The sequence below is a fragment of the Aythya ferina genome (assembly GCF_964211825.1).
Source record: "Aythya ferina genome assembly, chromosome: 32".
NCBI classification, from domain to species: Eukaryota; Metazoa; Chordata; class Aves; order Anseriformes; family Anatidae; genus Aythya; species Aythya ferina.
The window spans coordinates 1,427,945-1,455,832 of NC_140329.1; the positions used below are offsets into that span (position 1 = coordinate 1,427,945).

The window sequence follows — 27,888 nt, forward strand, 5'->3', positions numbered from 1 at the left end:
GACACCTGACTGCTAAGGGCATGGAAATGCTGCTGTAAATCTCTGTGTGTTAGCTGCAGTGATCCCTCTGTATTCCTTGCTATGCGTGGAGAACTGAGACCATCCTCAAGACCACAGGTGATTGGAGATTTGCACTTGGAAACTGGATTCCTTTGCTCTGAGCAGCGTGCAGGCTCTTCTCTAAGGGAACACCTGAGTACGATGGTATCTTTGAGTTCAAAGCTGTGCCTGTCCAGGGCAGCTGTGACCAGGACTTTGGGACAGGATAGCTGCCCTTACTGTGCTGTAAGGGACAGAGCCCTTGCCTCTCAGGCAAGATTTCACTTCAGTGCAGCAGTAATGCCAAGGACTTCCAGAGTCCCTTGCTTCCAGTGGCACCCTCTGGTAGCATAAACCAGAGCTCTACCAAGGAACGTGCAGCAGAGGTTTTCCTGAAAGGGAAGCAGCAGTTCTGAGGTTTAACAAGAAATAGAGTAGGTTTTGCTCACAGGGCTGAGCCTAACATTTTGCTGTATTTCCCTCCTCAGACAGGTCCCTGTGCCCAGAGGAATCAAATGTCCAACAGCAGCTCCATCACCGAGTTCCTCCTCCTGCCATTTGCAGACACGCGGGAGCTGCAGCTCCTGCACTTCGCGCTCTTCCTTGGGCATCTACCTGGCTGCCCTCCTGGGCAACGGCCTCATCCTCAGCGCCATAGCCTGCGACCACCGCCTGCACACCCCCATGTACTTCTTCCTCCTCAACCTTGCCCTCCTCGACCTGGGCTGCATCTCCACCACTGTCCCCAAAGCCACAGCCAATTCCCTCTGGGACACCAGGGCCATTTCCTATGCAGGATGTGCTGCCCAGGTCTTTCTGTTTGTCTTTTTGATGTCAGCAGAGTATTCTCTTCTCACCATCATGGCCTACGACCGCTACGTTGCCATCTGCAAACCCCTGCACTACGGGATCCTCCTGGACAGCAGAGCTTGTGCCCAGATGGCAGCAGCTGCCTGGGGTTCTGCTTTTCTCAATGCTGTGCTGCACACTGCCAATACATTTTCCCTGCCCCTCTGCCAAGGCAATGCTTTGGACCAGTTCTTCTGTGAAATCCCTCAAATCCTCAGGCTCTCCTGTTCATAGTCCTTCCTCAGTGAAGTTTGGGTTCTTATGGGTAATATTTTCATCAACTTTGGGTGTTTTGTATTCATTGTGCTCTCTATGTTCAGATCATCAGGGCCATGCAGAGGATGCCCTCTGAGCAGGGGCAGCACAAAGCCTTCTCCATGTGCCTCCCTCACCTGGCTGTGGTCTCCCTCTTTATCAGCACTGGCATGTTTACCTACCTGAAGCCCCTCTCCATCTCCTCCCCATCTCTGGACCTGGTGGTGGCAGTTCTGTACTCAGTGGTGCCTCCAGTAGTGAACCCCTTCATCTACAGCATGAGAAACCAGGAGCTGAAAGTTGCACTGAACAAAGTGATTTCGTTGACATTTTTCACTGCTGATAAACTTCTCATTTGTCTCCACAACTGACTCACAGCATATTCATTACCGTCCTGTGCATTATTATTATTATTATTATTATTATTATTATATTGTTGTTGTTGTTAAGTACCATTGTGATGTTCCGTCACACTTTTGGCTTTGTCTCATTTCATCTGAAACATCAACCTGCTCTCTTTCTTTGTAGCCCTGATAAAATATGTGTACCACTGGGTCTGAGCTGACTCCCTCATAGTGTCTTTTTTGGTATCTCAGCTTCTACAGGCAAATGAGATGTCTGCAGTCTCCATGGAGGAAATGTGGAACCAGCAGGCACAGGGAAGGTGGGTCTGAAAAAGGATTCAAGTCATCCTCAGCCACAAGTGATTGGCACAAAGCTGCACCAGAGGCAGTTCAGACTGGACATTAGGAAACATTTCCTCACCGTGAGAATGTCAGACATGTGGCGGTTTTACTCGTGTGGGTAGCCAAGCTCCACCACGGCCACACTCTCATTCCCCCTTCTCAAGTGGAAATGGGTAGCAAATACGATGAAAAAGGCTCAAGGTTTGAGATAAGGACAGGAGGATCACTCAACAATTATCGTGATGGGCAAAACAGACTCAGAGTAGGGAGACAGTAAGTTTTATTGCCTATTACTAACAAGCTAGAGAACTGAGAAACACAGGAAAGAAACCAAAATTGCCTCCCCACCATCCACTCTCTTCCACCTCCTCCCCGAGTGGTGCAGGGGAATGAATGAATGGGGGTTGTGGTCAGTCTATAGCACTTTGCCTCCACCGCTCCTTCTTGATCACTTCTTTCCCCTGTGTTGTGTGGTCCCTCCCATGGGATGCAGTCGTTGGTGAACTGATCTGGCGTGGGCTTCCCACAGGCAGCAGCTCTTCCAGAACTGCTCCAGATATGGGTCCGTACCACGGGGTCCATCCCTCAGCTGCTCCAACCTGGCTCCCCCACGGGCAGCAGCTCCTGTCAGGTCACCTGCTCCTGCGTGGGCTCCTCTCCATGGGCTACAGGTCCGGCCCAGAATCTGCTCCAGCCGGGGTCCTCCACATGCCACAGCCTCCATCAGTTCGAGTCCACCTGCTCCACTGTGGTTTCCTCCACATGCTGCAGTGTGGAGGAACATCACAGTTTGTAATGTGCTATCCAAAATAATTCTGACACCAAACACAACTACAACCCTGAGATCCCCAAAAAATCAACACCAATTTCAGCAAATAATAAGCTGATATAATGCTTATAACTATTTTATTTGAACCATTATCTCTACCCTTTGGGCCCCACGTTATGTGCCAAAAGGAGTGTTGTGGTTTAACCTTGCTGGCAGCTCAGCACCACATAGCCGTTTTCTCCACACCCTGCCAGTGGGACAGGGGAGAAACAAATTAGGGGGAAGAAAAAAAAAAAAAAAAAAAGAAAAGAAAATCTTGTGGATGGAGATAAAGACAGTTTAATAGTACAAAAAATGAACTGGAAATAATAATAATAAAGATGTTATTATTGTTGATGTTGTTGATGATGATTATAGTAGAATGCACAAAGCAAGTGATGCACAATGTAATTACTTGCCACCTGCTGAAAAATGCACAGCCTGATTCAGGTCAGAGCAGCCACTGGCAAGCTGAACCAATGGGTGATGCTGGTTGTACCTTTGTGAGGGCAGATTTAAAAAAGGGAAAAACCTGCTGGGCAACAGCAGCTGGGAGAGGGAGGTGTGAGAAATAGCCCTGCAGACAGCAAGGTCACTGCAGAAAGAGGGCAGGAGGTGCTCCAGACACCAGAAGTTCCCCTGCAGGCCATGAAGAGGCCCCTGGTGGAGCACACTGTCCCCCTGCAACCCATGTGTCCCATGGTGGAGCAGATCTTGATGCTGCAGCCTGTGGAGGAGCCCACAGTGGAGTAGGTGGATATGGCCTAGAGGAGGCTGGAGCCCAAGGAGTGCTATCGCTGAAGAAAACTCCAAATCTTGGGACCACAAACGACCACTCAAAAAATATTTACTTCCCCTTTTTCTCTTCGAAGTGGGAGAGAGTGAATGGTGGTGGAGGAGGTCACCTGTGTAGCAGGGTAAATCCACCGCAGTACAGGCACGGGAAGGGTTCAGCACTGGAGCTGTGGCCATCCAGAGATGGCATCTTAGCATCCAGGACATGCTCTGCCAGCCTGCCTGCACAGAAGAGAAGGAACAGAGGTTCCCCTGAAGGAGAGCAGGACAAGGGAAAGACTTGATTTCAAACATAGGCATTTCTGGCACATTCCTGAGAAGCCTGTGGGAGCTGCAGTCCACAACAGTGTCTGGGACACCGGACGTCCTTCCTCCAAAAGATCCCAGAGATCGCAGAAGCCAAAGAGGCACCAGCTCCAAGGGAAAACTTGCCCTGGATTGTCCCCATCATGAGGAGGCTGAGCCATGCCCAGAGGAGCCCTGGGGCTCAGGACAGCCCTAGCATCAGGACCCAGGAATCTTGACTGTCACATTGTCCCCTGAGCCCAGAGGGACACTTAGGAAAGGCTCTTGCAGTAGCCAACAGCCCTGTTCAGCCTCCCCCCAAAGCCCAGGACTTGAAGTATTGGACAGCTGACAGCCACTGGGCCACCACTTGTGAGGGGGCTCCTGACACCCTCACCTTTGGAGGAGAGCTGCAGGAGCACTGGGAACAGGGAAGTCATGTCTTGCAGGGAAGTGCCGGCACTGCCTCTGCTCCAGCAATGATATCCTGGTGATGCAGGGCATCCCCTGTGACATCAGCACATGTCATTAAAAGGCCTGTGAGGTCAGCAGCAAGGAGACAGGACAGCTCGGGAGAGAGACGAGAGATTTCCCTTCTTGTCCTGAGAAACAGTCACTGCCCTTCAGCCCAGTTCTTTTCCACAGGATCCTGACAAAGCCACCAAGAACATCTCCAAATGCTGACAAAGGCCATGGAATATAGGAAGTAGAGCGTTGGAGAAGTCCCTGCTGTGTTCCTGCCCCAACACGCCTCTGCTCTTGGGAGCCCTTCCAGGAAGGTGGGGTTTGAGGCTTGTCCTGGCGCTGGGAGTTTTCAAACAATGGGAGCGAAGGCACCTGGGATGCAGCAGGCCTTCAGTATACCTGAATTCCTCTTCACTGCATGTCGCTCACTTGGAGAAGTAGTAGGACTAATATGGAGAGAATTGCAGTGCATGCCAGGGCCTTCCTTCCCAGATATCACACGGGGCTCTGAGATTTGAAAAGGCCTCAGCACCATCCCCCGGTCTGCCATGCAGGAGGCAGAGGTGGTAGACAAGGGAACGGCAAATGTCCTCCCTGTTGATCATTCCTGCTTGTCTCTTCTGAAGAATCTGCCCCCATCCAGCACAGCACCCCAAGCTGAGGTATCTGTCCCCCCACACCTCAGCAGCTCTGCCATCAATGTCCCAGCCCTGTGACAGCAGGAGGGGATCCAGCTCCTCCTGCCTGTGCCCCAGGCTGAGGGCATTGGGGCACATCTGGTCTGCAGCACCTCAGCTGTGGCTCAGACTTGTCCCAGACCTTGTGCCAAGAGCCTGGGCATGCACAGGCTTTCCATCACAGCAAAGACTTGCTGCTGTGGATTGCAGATGGCCCTAGGAGGATGAAATGAGGGGCCTGAAGCACAGTACGACCTGGTGTTCCTGAGGCCAGAAGGAAACGGGCCTGGGCTGTGCCGCGTTGACAGCAGAGGGCCTTTGTGGTGTTGGTGCAGCCCTGAGGGCCAGTGCTGGAGCTGTGCCCGTTCTCCAGGCATGAGAATGGGCTTCTGAAAATGTCTTTGGCTGTGGGCATCCTGTGATTCAGGGACACAGAAAAAATCACTGTGTCTGGACAGTACCATCAGTGTGATTAAAGGATGGGGATGAGAAGCAGCAGCAGTGTTTGCAAACCAAAGGACACAAGTGGAAACCCCAGTGTGATGTGCCTTATATTCAGGCACCACATTCCTTTGCAGCCCTGGGAAGTGATCACTTGCTCATAAGCACCAGGTCTGTCGGAGATGCCCTCAGGGGTGCCTGTTAAGTAGCAGGTAGGAATGGCCAGAGCTGTCCTGTGGGACTATGCTGCCTATGTCAGCTCCATCCTCCAGTGGTGCTGGGCAGCACTGGCATCTCAGGTAACACTGCAGGCCTGGAATTGGCTATTACATGGAGCAGCTGTCCCGAATTTCATTAGGCAATGTAGGGATGTCCATGAGACAAGTGCTGTTACAGTCCGTGGAGATGTTGGGTAAACCAGATGGAGAAGAGGGAGAGAGAGACTCAGCTCTCCTTTGGCACAGTTCTCCATTGGGTCAGGTGGATGCCTCTACAGGCTGCCCTGAGCCTACTGAGGAGGGACAGGTTTAGTTGTCCTAAATGGGTGCATTTGCTGTCATTTCAGCTGGCCAAAGGCATTCTTCACCAGTCTCCAAGGGGATGCCCCCAGGTGCTGCCCTGTCCCTCATGGTACCTCCATGAGAGCTTGCAGAGGCCTGCACATACCTCTGCCCCCTGATATGTCACCAGGTGTTTGCAACCCCCTGATTTCCTCCATCTCCATTAATGATCCTGGAGATGAGACAAGGAGCTTACCTGCAGCTGCCCATGTTATGCACACCTAAATTCAGTGCTGAGTAATCCCAGCTCCGGTTTGTGACAGGCATAGGAGAGAGATGAGTCCTATTCCAGCCCCAGGACAGAAACCCAGTATGAGATGTCTCAAGTAACTGTGCTGAATCCCTTCCTTAAGCAGGGGATTAAAGGAGTTACATCTATGACCATGCCTGGGTGTCCCACCATCAAATGGGATACAAAGACAAGATTGCTACAGATAATTATTTTTGTGCTAAGAGAAATGACCCTGGTGTGAAGAAGTGTGTGTGCCAAGGGAGGGCTGGAGCCCCAGGGATGCCTTCAGGCTGTTTGCCAGCAGGTTCCCCTGCAGCCCCATGTGCAGGGAGCCTGGTGGGGGGCAGAGCAAGGGAGGCCTTGGGCTGGGCCTCTGCTGCTGAGCTGGGCCGGGCACCTGGGCCCAAGGGGAGCTCCTGGCAAGCGGGCAGCACTGCAGAGAGACAGCTCTGCCCAGGAGCAGCTCCTCTGCACAGCGCAGCAGGGCTGGGGGCACTGCCTGCAGAGACACAGTGCTTAAAGGCAGGCAGAAGTGGCAGCATGCCCAGAGCTCACCGGGGGAGAAAACGTCCCAGCCCTGAACCTGGTGAGTTTCTGGCTGGAGGAAGGAGAAACCGGGGGTGCAGGCAGGGGTGTCCAGGGCTGTGGTGCAGAGCAGGGTCCCTGCTGTGCCCCAGGGGCTGTGTGCTGGGCCACGGCCTCTGCTGCCTGCCAGGCTCAGCACTCAGCCTGCCTGGGGAGCTGCCCAGGGCGCTGTGGGGAGAAGCTGCGGGTGGAAGGAGCCCCCCCGGCAGGGCAGGGTCCTGCTGCTGGTGGGGGGCTGCTGCCTGGGGCAGCCTGCTCACAGACACACAGTACAACCAGGGTGTATCCAAGGGGTCTTTGCAAGAGCCGGGATAAAGTAGGGGATTTCAGCTTCAGTCACAGCTTTCCTGTGTCTCCTGAACTTTCAATCTTCTCTACTTGCCTCAGTTGTAATAGAAATATATGCAGTTAATTCCAATAAGTGCCTGAGACTCCATGATGGCTGAGAGGTTACAAGGACCTTTTCTTTCCCCTCAGCCCATAGAAAGCTCCACCACCTGTGCAGTGTCAGTAGGGTCAGTGTGCCCTGGGCTCTAGGATGTGCCCCCAGCGAGCTGCCCCTGGGCAGAGCCCTGCTGCCAGGAGGTGTCTGCAGGGCAGAGCTGAGCAGCCAGCGGGTGGGATGGGGGCTGTGAGCTGCAGGTAGGAGGCGTGGGGACAGAGACCCAGCTGCAGGCAGGGACAGCTGCAGGCAGCAGAACCACAGGCAGGGAGTGAGAGGGAGCTGCTCCCAGAAACTACATGGCAGAAGGGAATTTGGCCACCTCCGTTCCATCCAAGCACTGCTGATGCTTTCCATTGCCTTGACTGCCATCCAGCAAAGCCTCTGCCCCCACAACTATGGGATCTCATGCTTTGTTGTCCCCTTGGCAGCAGGACCCTCAGAACAAAGAACCCCCTCCCAAGTACCGATCTCTTACTCCATTTCCTGCCTTCCTCACTAGGAACCCTGGGCCATTTCTCTGTGTTTTCCCTCCCATCCATCCTGCCCTTGCTATTCCCCTCAGATTTCCTGGGGAGTGGGTTTAAAGATAGAGCTCAAACACCAGAATACTGAGTCCTGCTCTGGATGTGCATCCCTGGGAGCAGAGTGCCCAAGCTGTTCTAGCCAAAATGGCTCTGGTCACTGCAGAGCCTAGTGCTGGGAAATAATCTGGCTCTGTTCAGGTCACTGTGATTTATGGACATCCAGCAGAGGTTTTCCTGGAGTTATCTTGCTGTAGGATGTTAACAGCCCCTCTGAATTACAGGTACACTGCATCTGAATGAAACTACGAATTTCAGAATGGGTCACCACCTTTCCCAGCAGTGCTGAATCTGATGGAGCTCATGTGCAGAGGTCGTGGCTCCAAACAGTGCTCAGCCAGCACAAACCAGAGCTTCATCCAGAAAGGAGAATGAAGATGCTGCTGCGAAAGCGCGTATTTGTGGAGGTGGGTGAGAAGGGAAGGGTGTTGCTGAAAGGACAGAGATTTGCTCAAAGAAGTCTGCCCAAAGTTCTCCATGTGCTTTTCTCTTTGGACAGGCCCCAAGGCCAAGAGGCATCAGATGTCCAACAACAGCTCCATCACCAAGTTCCTTCTCCTGGCATTTGCAGACACATGGGAGCTGCAGATCCTGCACTTCGTGCTCTTCCTGGGCATCTACCTGGCTGCCCTCCTGGGCAATGGCCTCATCCTCACTGCTGTAGCCTGCGACCACCACCTCCACACCCCCATGTATTTCTTCCTCTTCAACCTCGCCCTCCTCGACCTGGGCTGCATCTCCACCACTCTCCCCAAAGCCATGGCCAATTCCTTCTGGGACTCCAGGGCCATCTCCTATGAAGGATGTGTTATACAGGTCTTTCTCATTGTCATCTTGTTTTCAACAGAGCTTTCTGTTCTCACCATCATGTCCTATGACCGCTACGTTGCCATCTGCAAGCCCCTGCACTATGGGAGCCTCCTGGGCAGCAGAGCTTGTGCCCAGATGGCAGCAGCTGCCTGGGGCAGTGGGGTTCTCTATGCTCTGCTGTACACGGCCAATACATTTTCACTGCCCCTCTGCCAAGGCAATGCCTTGGACCAGTTCTTCTGTGAAATCCCCCAGATCCTCAAACTCTCCTGCTCACACTCCTACCTCAGGGAAATTTGGGTACTTATGGTTGCTATCTGTTTAGCATTTGGCTGTTTTGTTTTCATTCTTTTTTCCTATGTGCGGATCTTCAGGGTTGTGCTGAGGATGCCCTCTAAGCAGGGTCAGCACAAAGCCTTCTCCACATGCCTCCCTCACCTGTTTGTGGTCTCCCTCTTTGTCATCTCTGGCTTTTTTGCCTATCTGAAGCCCCCCTCTATCTCCTCCCCAACCCTGGATCTCTTGGTGGCAGTTCTGTACTCAGTGGTGCCCCCAACATTCAATCCCCTCATTTACAGCATGAGAAACGAGGAGCTCAAGGGTGCTATTAGGAAAGGAATTTCATGGATATTTCTGAATGGTGATAAACTTCCCCTCTTTCTCCACAAATGACTTCCTAGATATAATTTGAATGCCTGGTACTTGTTTCATTAAGAATATTGGTATTTTATCTTTATCCTTAGTTTCATTTCCATTTATTACTTTCTTAGAAAAAAAGGCTTATTATTCATCCAGCATCTCCTGAGGTATTAAACTGCTCTGCACAGTTTTTCCCTCCCTGCATGTCAGCGTCGACTCTCCTTTAGCATCTGCTTAATAAAACAGCATCTCTCCAATGCACTGCCTGCCTCTTCTTTCAAAGCTGGTGTCAGCAATAGGTCTGAGCATTGCGGTGGTTTCACACTGATGGACAGCTGAACTCCAGCACACCACTCTTTCACCCCTGCTTCTGAAAGGTACAGACAAAGAAAATGGAGTTGGAAAGGGCTGCTGGGTGTATACAAGGGACAGGGAGATGACTCATCAATTGCAGTCATGGAAGCAGACCATGTAGGGAGATTAAGGTAATATTTATTAACAGACTGAAGCAGTGAGAAAAAAAAAAATAAAAAGTGAACTAAAATGATTAAAAAGATATCCACCCTTCTCTCCTCCTCTGCCTGCTGTCAGCTGTAAAAATCTGCATATCCTGGGCTTAGGGAGGGAGGAAGTGGGGGGCTGGAGAGGGCTGGTGGCAGCTGTGAGAGCCCTTCCTGAGGGTCCCACTGGGCTCAGGGGACAATGGGGCGGCCAGGACTCTTGGGTCCTGATGCTAGGGCTGCTCTGAGCCCAAAGGCTGCTTTACTCACTGCTCTGGGTATCCTCATAAAGATGGAAAATCCAGGGCCAGATTTCCCTGGGAGATACCAGATCATGTCCTGGGTGCTGAGATGCCATCCTTGGATGGCCACAGCTCTGGTGCTGAACCCCTCCCATTTGCCTTCTATGGTTGTTTTACTCTATTAAGCAGCTCAACTCCACCATAACCTCTCTCTGACGCCTTCTTCTCAAAGGAAAAGGGGGAGAAAATATGATGAAAGGTGCTCAGGGTTTGTTCTCCTAGTAAGATCAGGAAATCAGCCACCAAGTGTAACAAAATCATAGAGTCATAGAATCATTAAGGTTGGAAAAGACCTCCAAGATCATTTGGTCCAACTGCAACCCCCTGTATTGTCACAGTCACCAGTTATTGTCATGGGCAAAAATGAATGAGCGTAGGGAAACTAATATAATTTGTTGCCTATCACCAGCAGACTAGAATAATGAGGAGCTATAAGCAAACTAAAACCCACCTTGCCCTCCATACATCCTCTTCTCCTTACACCCCCCAAATAGCTCAGGGGAATAGGGAATGGGGGCTGCGGTTAGTCCATGATGCTTCATCTCAACCGCTCCTTCAGGGTCACTCTCTGCCCCTGCTCCAGCACGGGATCCCTCCCATGGGATGCCATCCTACCCAAACTGATCCTGTGTGCCCTTCCCACAGGCAGCAGCTCTTCAATAATTGCTCTTGCATGGGTCCGAACCGTGGGGTCCATCTGTCAGGAGAAGACTGTTGTCCCCCACAGGCAGCAGCTCCCCCCAGATCCCCAGATTCCCTGCTCATGTAGGGGCTCTCCATGGGCCGCAGCCTCCTCCAGGCCACAGCCACCTGCTCCACCGGGGGCTCCTCCATGGGCTGTGGTGTGGAGATCTACTCTGCCATGGTACCCATGAGCTGCAAGTGTTGTCCGTATGTTCATGCCCCGTCTGCCCCACCAATATGCACGTAGAGTCAGAATGCACACAAAGGTCTTTGAATTAAATAAGTAATTATAGAACTCTGCAGAGTCAGGTTTCTTGGTGAACTTTTGTAAAGCAAGCATACATCTAGCTTGAATCACCATTTTTTACACACAGAAAACTTATGAAACTATCTCTCTGGCTACTTTTAATTGGCTGTTTCAGCTTTTCCTAACTTACCTCTACTGAGTTTGTGCATTACAGAGGACCAGGGGCAGGGGGAGGAGGGGTATTGGGAGGCAGGTGGGGAAAACACCATATTCCACATTAGCATACATTACCATTTTGATTGGTGTGATTTTTAATATGTTAATGACCCTTAACAAGCAAAAGGTCAGTCTGGAATCTTCCTGCAGTTGTTTTTCTCCTTTTTGTTTTTTATCTTCCATCCCTTATCTCCCTTGCTTCTGATATCTCAAGGCTACCTGTCTCCCTGTTTTCTTTAGGTTTCACAGAATCTTGGAGTGGCCAAGGTTAGAAGGGACCTCTGAAGATCATCTAGTCCAACCCCCCTGCCAAGCAGGATCACCGAGAATGTATTGCACAGGATGGCATCCAGGTGAGTTTTGAATATCTCCAGAGAGGAAGACTCCACCACCTCTCTGTGAAACTGTCACTCTCACAGTAAAGAAGTGCTCCCTCATATACAGTTGGAACCTCCTGTGCTTCAGTTTATGCCCGTTGCCTCTTGTCCTGTCACTGGGTACAGCTGAGAAGAGTCTGGTTCCATCCTCCTGACGCCCTCCCCTCAGATATTTATACACATGGATGAGGTCTCCCCTCAGTCTTCTCCTCTCCTAAACAGGCCCATTTATCTAATGTTCCAGGCCTCTAATCAGCTTAGTAGCCCTCCTCTGGACTCTCTCCAGTAGTTCCATGTCCCTCTTGTCCTGGGGAGCCCAGACCTGGACACAGGACTGCAGGTGTGGCCTCACCACGACTGAGTAGAGGGGGAGGATCACCACCCTTGGCCTGCTGGCAACACTCTTCCGAATGCTCCCCAGGATCCTGTTGGCCTTCTTGGCCACAAGGGCACACTGCTGGCTCATGCTCAGCCTGCCGTCCCCCAGGACTCTCAGGTGTCTCTCTGCAGAGCTGCTCTCCAGCAGGTCACCCCCCCAGCCTGTTCTGCTACTTGGGGTTATTCCTCCCCAGGAACTTTCCATATGGAGTTTGCTTGTTCATTTGTTTGTTTTTCCTTTCTGGCTTTGTGATAATGTTGCCTACACAGAAATGCCCTTCTCCATTCCCTTGTATCTAAGTATTCCCATCTGTGTGATCCATGGTTTCTCTAAACAATGAAACAGGCTCTCTGTGTATTTAAACCAAACAAATCTTGGTCTGAGACCCATTCTCAGCAGATCAGGAGTGAATGGAAACTGGGGCTGTGGTGGCAATGCCCAAAGCCCTGCAGCAGCATGCAGTGAGCACTGCTGTGGGGCCAGCCCAGCCTGGGAGGTGGACAGAGGACAGGGAGCTGGGAGAGCTGGGGGCCAGCTTGGCCGGACTGGAAGCTGCCCAGCAGAGAGAAACAGCTGTGTTGAGCTGGGATGTGCAGCCACGTAAGGGGAGGACACGCACCACTGGCTTTGGGTCGTGTGGCAGGGATGGAAGACAGGCCGGTGCAGGAGGGAGGAGGCCGGGCTGTGCCCATCAGGCACAGACAGAGCAGGTAGGTGGCCCAGGGCTTTTGTCACCTGCAGCCTCTCTTGTCAGCCATGTCCAGCACTGGCCGCTCCCCCCAGGTTTAGGGGTGCATTTGGCTGCCAGGCCATCTCCATCCTTGTGCTGGGCTCAGGTCCTGTGTCGGGGGAACAGCCAGCCCTGCTGGCCTCTGTCCCGACCCAGGGCCTTAGAGACTTGGAGCAGGGCTGTCTGCAGAGGCTCCCATGGGATGTGGATGGGTCAGGGCAGGGGCCGGGTGTGGCATAATGACCACATGGACACCAGGGTTCTTTTAGGATCTGTAGCTGCTACGCCATTTGCCGAGGCGATCGGCTCCGGGGCAGACGCGTTCTGCAGCGGAGCGGGGGATCGGGCCAGGCAGGGCTAATTTTTCCGGCATCGAGCCTACTTGAGGGAGCCGCCAGGACCCGGCAGCCCTCGTGAGGGAGGCTGACGAGGCGAAGGCGGAGCCAGCAGCGCCCCCTCCCCAGCCGTTCAAAAGCTGCCCCTAGGGAGCGCGAGCGACCAGGAGCGCGGCGAACAGGGTGGGCAAACAGGGCGTGGCGCGTCAGAAGGGAGTGGCGCGGCAGTTCGCGCAGGCAGGGCGCGCAGGAAGGGCAGAGCGCTCCCCCTACACACAAACAACACCTCCTTAACAACAGTCATAACTAGGTGATAATGGTCGCCACCAGGCACGGTGCGCTCTCCAGAAAGTCGGTACACACCCAGACCGACTACCCGTTAAAAAATGCAGCAGTTCAGGTCACTGGATGCAAGGAGTGTCTGAGCCTGTTGCTGCCATCGGCGGGAGGCAGAGAAACTGCGTGCGTGAGGTGCGAGCAGGTGGATGATCTGGTCCACATGGTGGCGGAGCTCAAGGAGGAGGTGGAGAGGTTGAGGGCCATCAGGGAGTGTGAGCGGGAGATAGACTTGTGGAGTAACTCCCTGCAGGGCCTCAAGGGGAGGTACCGAGGTGAGACTCCTCTAATGGGGGTGGACCCCCTGCCCTGTAGCCATCGGGCAGAGGGAGGGGATCTGGTAGCTGAGGAGGAATGGAAACAGGTCCCTGCTCGACTTCTCAGGCGACGCCCTCCCCTTCCAGCCCCGCATTCCCAGGTGCCCTTACACAACAGGTTTGAGGCCCTGGAGCTCCACAGACCAGTAGCTGAGGAAGAGGTAACAAATGTTCCCAGGAGGATGCCTAGGGCGAGGAGGTTGACTCCACGCCTCAGGACTGCCTCCACCAAGAAAGACAGGAGGGTTATTGTTGTTGGAGACTCGATTCTTAGGGGAACAGAGGGCCCTATTTGTCGGCCTGACCCTACCCGTAGGGAAGTCTGCTGTATCCCTGGGGCCAGGGTCAGGGACATTGCCAGGAAGCTTCCCAACCTGGTACGCCCCTCTGACTATTACCCTCTTTTGATAGTCCAGGCGGGCAGTGACAACATTGAAGAGAGAAGCCTCAAGGCTATCAAAAGGGACTTTAGGGGACTGGGTCGGTTAGTGGATGGAGCGGGAGTGCAGATGGTGTTTTCATCCATCCCTACGGTGGCAGGGAGGGCTTCAGAGAGGACACGGAAAGCCCACCTGTTAAACATGTGGCTCCGGGGCTGGTGCCAATGCAGAAATCTTGGGTTTTTTGATCATGGGGCACTTTACTCAACACCTGGCCTGATGGCCGCAGACGGGTCCCTATCTTTTAGGGGAAAAAGGATCCTGGGCCAGGAGCTGGCAGGGCTCATTGAGAGGGCTTTAAACTAGGTAGGAAGGGGGATGGGGCTGAGGCTAGGATTGTTGGGGCTGTGCTAGGGGGAACAATGGCAAGGCCGGAGGATAAGGCAATGGCCCAGCTGAAGTGCATCTACACTAATGCACGCAGCATGGGTAACAAACAGGAGGAGCTGGAAGCCATCGTGCGGCAGGCAGGCTACGACTTGGTTGCCATCACGGAGACGTGGTGGGACCAGTCTCATGACTGGAGTGCTGCAATGCCTGGCTATAAGCTCTATAGAAGGGACAGGCAGCATAGAAGGGGTGGTGGTGTGGCTCTCTATATTAGAGAGTCTTTTGAGGTTGTAGAACTCGAGGTTGGGAATGACAAGGTCGAGTCCCTTTGGGTTAGGATCGGCAGGGACAACAAGGCTAGTGTCCTGGTCGGGGTCTGCTATAGACCGCCGAACCAGGATGAGGAGACAGATGAGGAATTCTACAGGCAGCTGACAGAGGTTGCAAAATCGTCAGCTCTTGTACTCATGGGGGACTTCAACTTCCCTGACATATCCTGGAAGCACAACACAGCCCTGAGAAAGCAGTCTAGGAGGTTTCTGGAGAGCGTGGAAGATAGCTTCCTGACGCAGCTGGTTAGTGAACCTACCAGGGGTGGTGCCCTGCTAGACCTTCTCTTCACAAACAGAGAAGGACTGGTGGAGGATGTGATTGTCGGGAGCTGTCTTGGGCAAAGTGACCACGAAATGGTGGAGTTCACTATTCTTGGCGAGGCCAGGAAGGGGACCAGTAAAACCGCTGTATTGGACTTTCGGAGGGCTGACTTTGAGCTGCTCAGGACACTGGTTGGTGGAATCCCTTGGGAGGCGGTTCTGAAGGGCAGAGGGGTCCAGGAAGGCTGGGCGCTCTTCAAGAGGGAAATCTTAATGGCGCAGGAACGGTCTGTCCCCACGTGCCCAAAGACGAGCTGGCGGGGAAGAAGACCAGCCTGGCTCAACAGAGAATTGTGGCTTGATCTTAGGAGAAAAAAGAGGGTTTATAAGCTTTGGAAAAGTGGGCAGGCCACTAGGGAGGACTTTAAGGATGTAGCGAGGCTGTGCAGGGACAAAATTAGGAAGGCCAAAGCTCACCTGGAGCTCAATCTGGCTACTGCCGTTAAAGAGAACAAAAAACGTTTCTATAAATACATCAACACAAAAAGGAGGACTAAGGAGAATCTCCATCCTTTACTGGATGCGGGGGGAAACTTAGTTACAAGAGATGAGGAAAAGGTGGAGGTGCTCAATGCCTTCTTTGCCTCAGTCTTTAGCGGCAATACCGGTTGTTCTCTGGATACTCAGTACCCTGAGCTGGTGGAAGGGGATGGGGTGCAGGATGTGGCCCTCACTATCCATGAAGAACTGGTTGGTGACCTGCTACGGCACTTGGATGTGCACAAGTCGATGGGGCCGGATGGGATCCACCCAAGGGTACTGAGAGAACTGGCAGAGGAGCTGGCCAAGCCGCTTACCATCATTTATCAGCAGTCCTGGCTATCGGGGGAGGTCCCAGTTGACTGGCGGCTAGCAAATGTGACGCCCATCTACAAGAAGGGCCGGAGGGCAGACCCGGGGAAATTACAGGCCTGTCAGTTTGACCTCAGTGCCAGGGAAGCTCATGGAGCAGATCCTCCTGAGAGTCATCACGCAGCACTTGCAGGGCAAGCAGGCGATCAGGCCCAGTCAGCATGGGTTTATGAAAGGCAGATCCTGCTTGACGAACCTGATCTCCTTCTATGACAAAGTGACGCACTGGGTGGACGAGGGAAAGGCTGTGGATGTGGTCTACCTTGACTTCAGCAAGGCTTTTGACACTGTCTCCCACAGCATTCTCCTCAAGAAACTGGCTGCTCTTGGCTTGGACTGGCGCACGCTTCGTTGGGTTAGAAACTGGCTGGATAGCCGGGCCCAAAGAGTCGTGGTGAATGGAGACAAGTCCAGTTGGAGGCCAGTCACTAGTGGCGTCCCCCAGGGCTCGGTGCTGGGGCCAGTCCTCATTAATATCTTCATCGATGATCTGGACGAGGGCATTGAGTGCACCCTCAGTAAGTTCGCAGATGACACCAAGTTAGGTGTGTGTGTTGATCTGCTTGAGGGTAGGAAGGCTCTGCAGGAGGATCTGGATAGGCTGCACCGATGGGCTGAGGTCAACTGCATGAAGTTCAACAAGGCCAAGTGCCGGGTCCTGCACCTGGGGCGCAATAACCCCAAGCAGAGCTACAGGTTGGGAGAGGAATGGTTGGAGAGCTGCCAGGCAGAGAAGGACCTGGGAGTGATGGTGGATAGTCGGCTGAATATGAGCCAGCAGTGTGCTCAGGTGGCCAAGAAGGCCAACGGCATCCTGGCTTGTATCAGGAACAGTGTGACCAGCAGGGCTAGGGAGGTGATCGTCCCCCTGTACTCAGCTCTGGTGAGGCTGCACCTCGAGTACTGTGTTCAGTTTTGGGCCCCTCGCTACAAGAAGGACATGGAGGTGCTTGAGCGGGTGCAGAGAAGGGCGACAAAGCTGGTGAGGGGCCTGGAGAACAAGTCCTACGAGGAGTGGCTGAGGGAGCTGGGCTTGTTCAGTCTGGAGAAGAGGAGGCTCAGGGGCGACCTTGTCGCTCTTTATAGGTACCTCAAGGGAGGCTGTAGCGAGGTGGGGGTTGGCCTGTTCTCCCATGTGCCTGGTGACAGGACGAGGGGGAACGGGCTTAAGTTGAGCCAGGGGAGTTTTAGGTTAGATGTTAGGAAGAACTTCTTCACTGAAAGGGTTGTGAGGCATTGGAACAGGCTGCCCAGGGAAGTGGTGGAGTCACCATCCCTGGAAGTCTTTAAAAGACGTTTAGATGTAGAGCTTAGGGATATGGTTTAGTGGGGACTGTTAGCGTTAGGTCAGAGGTTGGACTCGATGATCTTGAGGTCTCTTCCAAGCTAGAAATTCTGTGATTCTGTGATTCCTGGTGGTCATGAGGATGAAGGCCGTAGTCTTCCTCTGCGTTGCAATCTTGCTGAGCAAACACTATACATGTTCTTATCAGGATGGTCAGCTGGAAACTCTCCAGCTATACAGGGTTGTCACAGCCCCCACAAGCTTCCCCAAAATTTACAAGTTCTTATCAGGATAAGCAGCTGGAAAATTTCCAGCTATACAGGATTGTAACAGCCCCCACAAGCTTCCCCAGAATTTATTACAGGTTCTTATCAGGATAGGCAGCTGGAAACTTTCCTGCTATACAGGATTGTAACAGCCCACACAAGCTTTCCCACTGGTTTGATTAACAAACTTATTATACAATATTTATTACAATTACAATTATTACAATTATTTATTGTTGTTATTATTATTATTATTATTATTATTATTATTATTATTATTATTGAAGTCAGTCCCTTTAAGGAGGCTCCTGGCATCTCCCTAATGAACCCCATGGGAATTGAAGACTTCAGGAGAATTATGCCCAAAGCCTTGGCTTGTGAGGGAGTTTTGCATGTTGATTCGCCCTCTTTCTGCCACATTCCTGAACTGTAGATCCTGAAGCAAGTCTGAAGAAGTAAAGGACAGAAGCAAGCCCCCAAATGTTTGAGGGTGTTGGCCAACCCCGATGAGGGTCATCCCAGAAGCGGCCACGAGAGAAATAACCAGACAAGGTGCCTATCCCTGGAGATGGTGGAGGAGGAAATCAGAGGCACTGGTTACAGGTGGAAAATCAAATGGAGAAGTTGCTCTGAAAGCCCTTGATGTGTTTCACCAAGGGGGATGGCCAAGGCATGAGTGCATCCCCTGGGAAGGGGGATCCTGCACTTCCTGGGCTGCTCGGGGCTCTGGCAAGGGCAGTGTGATGTGGAAGTGTGCAATTCCAAGTGTAGGACACTGGTAGGACACTTGCCAGGCTCTGTGGGGTTGAGGAGGTAACATGGCCCTGGGGCTGTAAGGGGCCAGTGTCCTCTGATGGGCCTCAGTGGAAGAGGCTGCAGCTGTAGTCCTAAGGACATCAGTTCCACTGGGGGCTCCAGCCCCACAGTGGCCCTCTGCCATCCCCCTCCACAGCCTGTCCCAAATTTTCCTCTACCTGTGCTTGCATCCCTGCATACTATTACCACACACTCACTTTCCCAGCTCACTCTGACCCCATGATTGCCAAAGCTGTCCTAATTTCTCTCCATCCTTACTGGCTTTAGTTTGAAACAGAACCCTTTATTGTTTCTGAGGGTTTACCAATGCCCGTGGTTTCCCCACAACACATCAGGCTTCTTCCAATGCCTGATCCTAATGGTCCTCTATCAGCCAATATGTCCCAGACCCACATTTGCCTGAATCATCTCTGCACTGAATCTCTGCATTGCAGCCCTGAACTCCACATCATGCTTCTGGAATGGAAAAGGCCACACTAGATCAGGTAACCTGTGTAGAGAATGTGGCACATGGATAAGTGCACACATCTGAAGGCAAACCTGTAAGCATCTATGGCTGTTGGCAAGTCCAAGACACAGTATGTAGAGCTCTGAAGGAACTGTGGCTTATGGATAAGGACGTATTGTTACAGGTACAGCTGGACTGTGGCTGGTGGACGAGCCCAGGCTGGAGCAGGGGTGAGGGGAGGAGCTCATTGCAATGTCAGATTCTGTGGCATGGTCTGTGCTGTGGTTTAACCCAGCAGGCAGATAAGCACCACACAGCCATGTTCCACAGCAGGAAACACTCGAACCAATGGCAGACAAGGCACACAAAGAGTGTGCCAGGAAATGCAGCAGTGACCTGACCTGCTCTGGTATTTGTGCCCTGTCACTCCATGTAACATATGTCTTCTCCTGTTCTGTGGGGCCACAACAACATATAGGACCCAATTAATGGACTAAATGGACTCCTTGAACATTTTGTGAAGATTTCAGAGAGGTGGCTCATAGACTAAGGGAATGATATTTTTTTATTTGTGGGGAGCTGATTAATGAAGACATATTGGAATGTCTGGGACCTGTCATGATATAAACAGTACAGAACAAGGGCTGGATATTGTTCTGGTTACTTCTTGGGTGATTTTTTAGGCTCTCAACCCAGCTCAGAGAGGTTGTTTTGTTCCTCCACAGAAGTACACAGAATGGATCAGTCAAGAGTCCACCTGTGTGCCTTGCACAGATGAGGCTTCAGTGCATGCGTTCATTTTGTGTGTGTACTGAGGCAAACCTGAGTGAGCACAAATGCCCACAAATGCATGTGTCCATTCCTCATGCTGTGGGGCATCTCCGATGAGTGCAGAGCAGAGAAATGCACTGCAGGGCTGGGGTGCCTCCCAGCATCTGGGTTGAGGCAGCAGGAGCCAGAGGGACACCACAACCACTGCAATGCCCTGCCTTTGGGTGTGCTGAACCCACAGAGGAGGGGAAAGAAAGGGACGCTGTCTACCTGCACCTTGGCCTGTGACTTTGTCTCTCAGAGACTCCTCATAGCCTGATTGGTGCTATGGGGACTTAACAAATGGATGAGGCTGTGGGTGGGAATTTGGCTGGAAAATCAGGACCGGTTGTCAACCGTACTGCAAAGTTCTCCTGTCAGGCAGTTTCTGGCAGCATCCAACAGTGAGCAGCACTTGGTGCAACACTATTGAATGTCGCTATTAACTCAAATTACAGGATGGAGCACACTTTCAGATCCTTTCTGGATGGTGCCAAGCACAGAGGAGCCCTTGACCAACCGCATCAGAAACTTCAAATCCATTGGAGCCATCTGGTCACCTCTGACTCTGGAGAACACAGGCCAGCAGCAGTAACATGTCCAGAGACGGTGCCTATGAGGTGACCTCTTCCTGAAGCAGCTGATGTGTCAGCCCTTGCCTCCTGGCTGAAATCTGTGCTTTTCAACTTACACCTGCCTGCATCCCTGATAAGGCAGCAGAAGGCACCTGCTTCGCACACTGGTTGTGAGATACCCTCTGTCTGAGAGCCTGACAGGCCCCATGCAGGAAGAGGCCTTGGGTGTGGGTTTTCAAGTCCCTTCTGCCTTAGCACATGGTGGGACAGGAACGGGTACACAACTTGGTTACATCTACCTGAGAAGCTGGAAGGCCAGCAGCAGGTATGCAGCTTCAAAGATCCTGATGAGGATTCTCTGGTGGTGGGAAATAGCAGGAGAGAGTCAAAAGGGGGACAAAGTGCTGCTTGGAAGGTGAAGAGTGGGCATGAAGAGGAGGAAATGTCACTAAATGGGTAGTGCTGTGGGACCTGAATTCACCCAGAAGGAGTCTGTGGTCAGCCCATGCCAGTGTGTTTCAAAGGACAGCCACGGAGGGTGGGCAGATATCAGTGAAAGTAAGGAAATGCCTGGATGAGAGCAAGGGGGAGAAGTGAAGTGCGTGCCTACAGCCTGTAAGGAGAACAGGGCAAGAACTGGACAGTGCAGGACAGCCTGTGGTGGAGAAGACCGAGTGCACTGGCAAGGCTGCAAGGCCCCAGCACAACCAAGGTCTTTGTCCCCTTGGCTATGGCAGTTGTCTCTGCTACTGAGGCTCATGAGGACACATGCTGTGCTCATGACACTGGGGCCTTGTTGCCTCCTTGCAACCCAGTGGGGAAGCCAGCAGGTGTCATAGCATTGTCCTTCACACAGCATCACACACCCCACATCCCACTACCCCAGGAAGAGCCCTGAGCCATGGGTGAGGAACAGGACCTCCCTGCCCAGGGGCTGAGGGCCAAGGCTTGGCCTTTCTGCTTCACCAAACAAACCAAGGCCTTTACTCAGCATCAGAGTCTCCTGCCCAGTGCCTTTGTCTACCTGCAACATGGCCTCACATTGTCTGCTCTAACAAGTCCATGGGGAGGCTTTGTCAGTAATGACCCTCACTGGGGCCCATTAATACTCCTAGACACTTCAAAGTCTGCTTCTGACTTAAACTTCTCCTGCAGTTACATCATTCTCTTCTCACTACCTGAGGTTTATGGACTCAGCACCAAATGCACCATGGGGCTCATTACAATTCAGCCATTTTCATCTGGTCTTTCAGACTTGTACAGTTAATTAGTGAGGTTTCAAGAATGCAGTTTAAAGAGGAAGTATTCAATGACCAGATTTCTAAGAGCATTTTCCTTATTTAAGATTATTTTCCGTTAGTTTAGAGTTTTCAGAAGAAATGATGCTAGCATCATTCTCCAGTTGTCATGGATTGCCAATGGAGGTCTGTATAGGTGGGAAAGCAGTCCCTTGAAGTCCTAGACTGTATAGACAACCTTGCTGCTCAGCTCTCCATCCCCATCACTTCTCTCATCAGCCACCTGGGACTTGCATCACTTTTCCTTACACCAGACTTCTCCACTGAAATCCACAGCGGAGTGTTTCACAACATCTTTTCACCAAGTCCCACCTCCTTTCCTTAGACAACTGGCTCCACACAGGCACAGTTTTTGATGTTGTTGTTATTAACATTTAACAACAAACAAGAAAAACCCATAGTCCCCAACTGTGAGCCAAAATCCTCCGATGAGGTGCACCTTCCACAAAGGATGACTATACAAGAAATGTTTGACATGGGTAGGAAATGGGTATTGGGATGATGAGATAGAAAAGTGAAATATGGGCAAGGTTCAAGATCCCCCAAGTTCTGAGAACCAACTGTGCAGGTGAGAGGTATCTGAATGATCAAAGAGTGAGGGGAGGGGAATCTGGAGAAGAATGGGAACTCCACATGTCCAGACAGTCTGCTGGAAAAGTGACTTCCAACATGGTCTGTTTCATAAAGCCAGGTGGAAATACCAGAAAGACTAGGGAGATGAAGTGCAGCGCATAAGAGACAGAGTCATGCAAGTACAGGGGAAGATTGGTATTTTTTCTCTTGCTGTAATAAACATCCAAGGGAAAAAAAATGTCATGGAACAGCTCAAACATTGTATTAGAAGTGTTCAATCATTTCAGCTGATTGAAGTGTGCTGATTGAGGTGAAATCTTTGAAATGCTTAAAAAAAATGGAGGCAGTGGGCCTACAGCCCAGCTCAGGGCCCAAATCAGGCCTACAGCCATAAAATGACGATTTTCTGTCCTGCATGGAGCCCAGTTACAATAAAACCCTCCCTGCCCTGGAGTTTTCATGCCACCCCTCACTCCTGGCACAGAGCAAATCTGTGACATGTCGACCTCTCCTGCCTGTTAGAGGCCCAGATGATGTAGGCAATGGTATCTGATTTACCAAATGCGAGTACAGATATAGCAAACTAGGGATCACTGGGGGAAGATGTGATTGGTGAGAACTGATAAATGAGCAGGGGAATCATGTAAGAAAGGAAGGGATTAAAGTGTTTTGAGGAGGATCCTGTGGAAGAGGAGGGGAGAGGGATGAAAGGGGCCAGCTGCATGTGGATATGGGACTGGTCAGGACTGGTCTGATCAGGCCCTGTGCCTGATCACTGTCCTGCCTTCTTATTCAACTCTGTTTCTGGCTATTTGCTGTGTGTGTGCTCACTCCTGGGCGTGTTGGGGGTGAATCATACAATCATGGAACCACATAGCCATGTGTGCGTCTGCACCCATGGGTAATTGCTGTGGGGGATGCATGGAGCACTGGTGACCTTCAGAGCAGAGCAGGCTGAGGTGGGGAATGGGATGGGTCCAGGTGTGTTGCTCAGAGCTCTGTGTGTCTTGGTGGTGGTGTGGTGGCTGTGAAGGTGCTGTTCCCTGTTGGAGTTGGTCTGAGTTGGTCTGAGATAGTGAAAGGAGTGTTAGCATGTTATCAATATGTTCCACTTACTCCATGTAGCATCAGTTGCATGGTGTGTAGTGGGAATTTTCTCTTTGAACATCCAATGTAACACAGGTAGCCGCGGTGCCAAGAGGAGCTGTGCCTCTGTACCCACAACTTCTGAAGCAGCTCGAACACCCTCATATGCTGTGAGTATTTCTTTTTCAGTTGGGGTGTAATTGGCTTCTGATCCTCAATAGCCCCGACTCCAGAAGCCCAGAGGTCGACCTCGAGTTTCTTCTGGGGTTTTCTGCCAAAGGCTCCAGGTGAGCCCATGCTCCCCAGCTGCAGTGTACAATATGTTTTGCACAGCTGGTCCAGTATGGACAGGCCCAAGGGCTACTGCACGAGCTATTTTTTGTTTGATTTGTGCAAATGCCTGTTGTTGCTCAGGGCCCCACTCGAAATAGTTTCTCTTTCGAGTCACTCGATATAGAGGACTCACAAGCTGACTATAGCCTGGCACATGCATTCTCCAGAATCCCATGAGGCCTAGGAAAGCTTGCGTTTCCTTTTTGCTAGTTGGCGGAGACATTGCTGTTATTTTATTGATCACATCCATTGGAATATGGCGACGTCCATCCTGCTATTTTACCCCCAAGAACTGGATTTCCTGTGCAGGCCCCTTGACCTTGCTCTGTTTAATGGCAAAACCAGCTTTCAGGAGAATTTGGATTACTTTCCTCCCTTTCTCAAAAACTTCTTCTGCTGTGTTGCCCCACACGAGGATGTCGTCAATGTACTGAAGGTGCTCAGGAGCTTCCCCTTGCTCCAGTGCAGACTGGATCAGTCCATGGCAAATGGTAGGGCTGTGTTTCCACCCCTGGGGCAGCCGATTCCAGGTGTATTGGATGCCCCTCCAAGTGAAAGCAAACTGCGGCCTGCATGCTGCTGCCAAAGGGATGGAGAAAAATGCATTCACAATATCAATTGTGGCGTACCACTTGGCTGCCTTTGACTCTAGTTCATACTGAAGTTTTAGCATGTCCGGCACTGTAGCACTCAGTGGTGGCGTGACTTCATTCAGGCCTCGATAGTCCACTGTTAGCCTCCACTCGCCATTAGACTTTCATACTGGCCATATAGGACTATTAAAGGGTGAGCGAGTCTTGCTGATTACTCCCTGACTCTCCAGTCGGTGAACCAACTCATGGATGGGAATCAGGGAGTCTCGGTTGGTGCGATATTGCCGTTGGTGCACCGTTGTAGTAGCAATTGGTACCTGTTGTTCTTCAACCTTCAGCAATCCTACAACAGAAGGGTCTTCTGAAAGGCCAGGCAGGGTAGACAGCTGCCTAATCTTCTCTGTGCTCAAAGCAGCTATGCCAAAAGCCCACCGATATCCTTTTGGATCCTTGAAGTACCCTCTCTTGAGATAGTCTATGCCAAGGATACACGGAGCCTCTGGGCCAGTCACAATGGGATGCTTTTGCCACTCATTCCCAGTTAGACTCACTTCAGCTTCCAGTACAGATGGTTGTTGGGATCCCCCTGTCACTCCAGAGATACAGGTGAGTTCTGTCCCTTGGTAGCCTGATGGCATTAAGGTACATTGTGTGCCAGTGTCCACTAAAGCTTTGTATTCTTGTGGTTCTGATGTGCCAGGCCATCGGATCCACACAGTCCAATAAATCCGGTTATCCCTCTCCTCTACCTGGCCAGAGGCAGGGCCCCTCTAGTCTTGGTTGGAGCGTCTGCCACTTAATTCTTGCAAATGATAGGCAGAGGTCCCTTCATCAGGGTCAAGAATAACATCAGCTCTTCTACTGCCTCTGGGGTACTGCCCAATAGAAACTGGAGCAGCATTTCTCTTAGGAGCCCCTCTTCTCGCTGCTGTATTTCCTTTCAGTTCACGTACCCGAGCAGCTAGGGTTGAAGTAGGTACACCATCCCATTTCCTCATATCTTCCCCATGGTCACGCAGATAAAACCACAAGGTGCCACGTGGTGTACGTCTTGGGTACTCTCTCTCTTGAGCAGGCGAATGCTGATTCTTAGTGGCTGAAGTATCACTCTGTCTAAATGAGGGGGAATACACTTGTTCCACGAGCTGGTCAAGTCCTTTAGACAGTTTCTCCACAGCTGAGACACAGGACTGTAGCGGAGCAGAGAGATTGTCCTCATATTGTTGAAGCTGGCAGGACAGATCATACATTGTTGGTCCCATCCCCTCGTCCTAGTTAATTACTGCCAGGGTACTGGCATGTGCTGATGGTGCACTCCGCACAAATTTACGCCACATGGATGTTGTGCACTGGACTTCATCGGGGTCTTGAGGTGTCTGGGCATTGTCCAAATCACTAAATCATCTCCCGCACAGCTAATTCCCGCAGATGCTGGAGACCTTTATCCACAGTGGTCCACTTGCCTATGTGATATACAGTATCTTCCTTATGGGGATATCTTTCTTTGATAGCTGCCAGGAGTTGTCTCCAGAGGCTGAGGGCCTGTGCTCCTCTCCCGATTACTTTGTCAATTACCATCTCTCTAAAGAGGGATCCCAGCTGCTTGGCTTCATTGCCTTCTAATTGTATGCTATTCGCCCCAGCATCCCAGCATCAAAGCAGCCAGGTGAGGATGTGTTCACCTGGGCGTCGACTATAATCCTTTCGTATTTCTCGCAACTCACTCAAGGATAAGGATTGAGTGATTTCTGATTCCTTTATGATTTCCATCTCTTCTTCCTGCTGTTTTTGTGATGGCTCTGCTTCAGAGGTGCCTGCCATTTCCCCTTCTCCCTCCTTCTTAGGAGAGCCTTCTTCCCTTACTAAACGAGCTGACCTCCGTTTCCATTGTTTTGACTTGACTATGGGGGCGACTGATACCATAGTCAGTTGGTCCTCTGGGTCAGCCACAGCATGTGTTACTTGGTCATCAGATTCAGAGACTTCCTCCCTCTCTTCAGATTGCTGGATGATGTTAAACAGTGTTTGATAGGAGTAAGCCAGGACCCAGCACAATGCTGCAAGCTGTCGTTCTCCAGCATTATCAGGGTCAGGACATACAACTCTCAAACATTCTACCAAGTTTTTAGGATTTAGCACTTGCTCAGGGGTGAAGTTCAAAACTATTGGAGGAGACACTCGTGACAGGTATCTGCCAACATCATCCCACACACCTTGCCACTCACCACAAGACTGTTTCGGGACAGATTCCCAAGTAAGTTTTTTAAACAATCGACTAATCTTAGAGAGAAAATGAAACCTGTTATTCAGAATTAGAAATAGCAATACATGGGTTACAGATGGATCTTCAAAACACTCCCAAACTGTTGTAATTAGCCCACTGTGAAAGAAGGGAAAGGTACCATTCCTAATATTATAAATAAACTGGTGTCCAGATGAGAAAAGGAAGGCAGTGCAGTTCTGAATATTGTCTGAAAGATAGTTTCCATGAGACACAAATGATAACAGCGCAGAGCCTGAATTCCAGATTAAACTCAAGGTCAGTGCTTGGCAGCACAGCGAATTAAAAAAAGTGAACACAGATTGTAGCACTTTGTCGGATCGGATATATAGGAGAAAGGAGAATATGACACAGATTGCATGACATATGATCAAAGCTATTATTAACAGGACAACGAACATGGTTACTACGAAGTAAGTGTGTTAGTTGTATGTGTTTAATCAATTCTACTGCTATCTCAACCCTTCGGGCCCCACGTTGGGCGCCAAAAAGGACTGTGGTGGTTTTACCGTGCTGGGCAGCTAAACCCCACAACCGCTCTCACACTCCCCCTCTTTTAGATGAGGAGGGGGAGAAGTAAAGCAAAGAACAACTCACGGGTTGAGATAAGGATAATTTAATTAAAGGGAAATAATAATAATAATAAAATAAAGATGATTATGAGCTAAACAATTTAACTAAAGGAAAATAAAAAGGGAAAGGGGAAAAGGGAGAGGGAAAGGGAAAAATAAAAAGAAGGGAGGAAAACAAACAAACAAAATAAATGAAGGCTGTATGGAAGTGCAGAGGAAAGAAATTACTCTCTACTTCCCACAAATGAGTGATGATTGACCACGTCCTTGAAGCAAGGCCTCAACGCATTCAGCCGGTGTTCGAGAGGAGGACCGACGTTTTCCCAACAAGAGCCCACCCCTCCCCTCTTCTTCCTGTTTCCACCTTTTATTGCTGAGTGTGACATCACATGGTATGGAATATCCCTTTGATTGGTTTAGGTCAGCTGCCCTAGTGATGTTTCTCTCCTCATTTTTTGCCCACCCCCTAGGAGGGTTAGAGAAAGGCCCAATGCTGTGCCACTGCTGCTCAGCAGTAGACACAACACTGGTGTGATAACACTGTTGTTCCAGCTACAAGTGCAGAGTATGGCACTGTATGGGCTGCTGCCGGGAAAGTTAACATTCCAGCCAGACCCAGTACACCTGTGGAGCATACAAAGGCATCCAGCCATGGACAGGCCCAAGGAGAGGGCTCGTCCTTCCTGCAGTCACCGCTGCATTTCAGTCCTTGGGGTGGACCCAAGCTGAGGACTTGCTGATGACTCTTGGGCTGAGGTTCAGGACACAGATTGGAGAAGACTGTCTCATCGACATGTGCTGGACACAGCCAAAGGAACAGCAGCAAACTGTTGCGACTGCTGGACCATGTTTCCATCAGTCAAAGCCCTGACACAGGGCACAGGCATTGCTTTTGATGCCACCCAACTGGAAAGATGGTTGCATTAAGGGCTGGAGAATATAGGGCACCAACCAGTTCTTCCTCAGACACTTCCCAGGCTTGGTGAAGCACCAGGGAACCATGGACTTGTGCATAATAAGAAGCACAGAATCTTAGAATTATTAAGGTTGGAAAAGACCTCCAAGATCTTCTGGTCCAACCATCCCCCTACCACCAATATTA

The 27,888-nt window shown here is 51.2% G+C and overlaps 1 protein-coding gene and 1 pseudogene across 2 annotated transcripts in view; both read left to right on the forward strand.

Annotated features, from left to right (window-relative positions):
* Nucleotides 1-27,888, forward strand: part of LOC311425637 (olfactory receptor 14A16-like) — a gene marked incomplete at both ends in the record, with an annotated part of 210,404 nt that overhangs the window by 77,544 nt on the left and 104,972 nt on the right. The gene's annotated exons all lie outside the window — the stretch shown is intronic.
* Nucleotides 555-1,514, forward strand: LOC311425612 (olfactory receptor 14A16-like; annotated as a pseudogene). The gene has a single exon. The product of its transcript is annotated as an olfactory receptor 14A16-like (transcript).